Source organism: Adiantum capillus-veneris, chromosome 5 (assembly GCF_014529385.1).
Source record: "Adiantum capillus-veneris isolate H3 chromosome 5, ASM1452938v2, whole genome shotgun sequence".
Taxonomy (NCBI): Eukaryota; Viridiplantae; Streptophyta; class Polypodiopsida; order Polypodiales; family Pteridaceae; genus Adiantum; species Adiantum capillus-veneris.
In genome coordinates, this window is record NC_140935.1 from 143502887 (window position 1) to 143504174 (window position 1288).

The following is a 1288-nucleotide window of genomic DNA, read 5'->3' on the forward strand; positions in this document are numbered from 1 at the left end:
GGTTTTGTCAAGAAAGGTCAAGAAAATAAAGTGTGCAAATGTAAGAAAGCTTTATATGGGTTGAAGCAGTCTCCTCGTGCTTGGTATGAGAAAGTTGACACTCATTTGGTTAAATGAGGCTTTCGTAACAGTCCAATTGAAAGCACTTTGTATGTCAATCATGAGGGTGATGTATTTATCAGATAGTTTGTTGATTACTAGTCCGAATAAGACACACATTGTTGAATTCAAGGTTGATTTGAATGCTACTTTCAAGATGAGAGACTTGGGGCTTTTTCATCATTACTTGGGCATGCAATCTAAGCAGTGTGATGGAGGTATTGCCTTGTGTCAAACAAGCTACATAGAGACATTACTATGTAAGTTTGGCCTTGAGGACTGCAAACCTATTGCTACTCCCATGGAAACAAGTTTGAATCTAAGTTTTCATGATGATGGTGATCTTGCCAATGTCACTCTTTATCAAATAGCTGTTGGATGACTTATTTATGTATGCAATATGAGGCAGATATTCAGTTTAGAGTCTCACATGTTAGAAGATTTATGCATAGGCTAGGGTATAAGCATTGGTAGATTGTTAACATAACCTTTTGCTACTTGAGTGGAGCTTTACATCTTGGGTTGTTTTATCCCAAGTGGGGATCATTACCGCCAGATTTTCATGCTTTTTTGGACTCAATTGGGCTGGTTGTTATGACATGCGAGTGTCCACAAGTGGTTTTTGTTTCATGCTTGGCAATTCATGCTTATCATGGGTGAGCAAGAAGCAACCTACTGTGGCCACTTCCAAGTTCCGGTTGCGAAGTTGAGTACAAGGCAGTATTCACAGCTACGATTGAGTGTATATGGCCCAGACGCCTTATGGCTAATTTAGGTATTGGATAGGATGCTACCAACATCATCTACACTGACAATTAGAGCACATTGACAATTGCGAGGAACCCAATTTTTCATGATCAAAGCACATTGAGGTACATTATCACTATGTCAGAGAGAGACTCTCAGTAAGAGATAACAGCTTGGCTTATATGCTGATACATGACTGTTACGAGACTGGGCACCCTCCTGTTGTATGTGGTTAACTGCAATTGGGATAGTTGGATTAATGGTTAATTATGTGCTATCTATTTGATTTTACTAATAGTGAGTTGATTATGATTTATAGATTGAAATTTTGGGAGTTGAAAAGGAGGCACTGGCAAATAATAATCCTCACAACCATTTTACCTTTGCACAGTATTTTAGACTTTTTATTCAATTAGCCACTATGGCTGCTTGTAAATAGCTA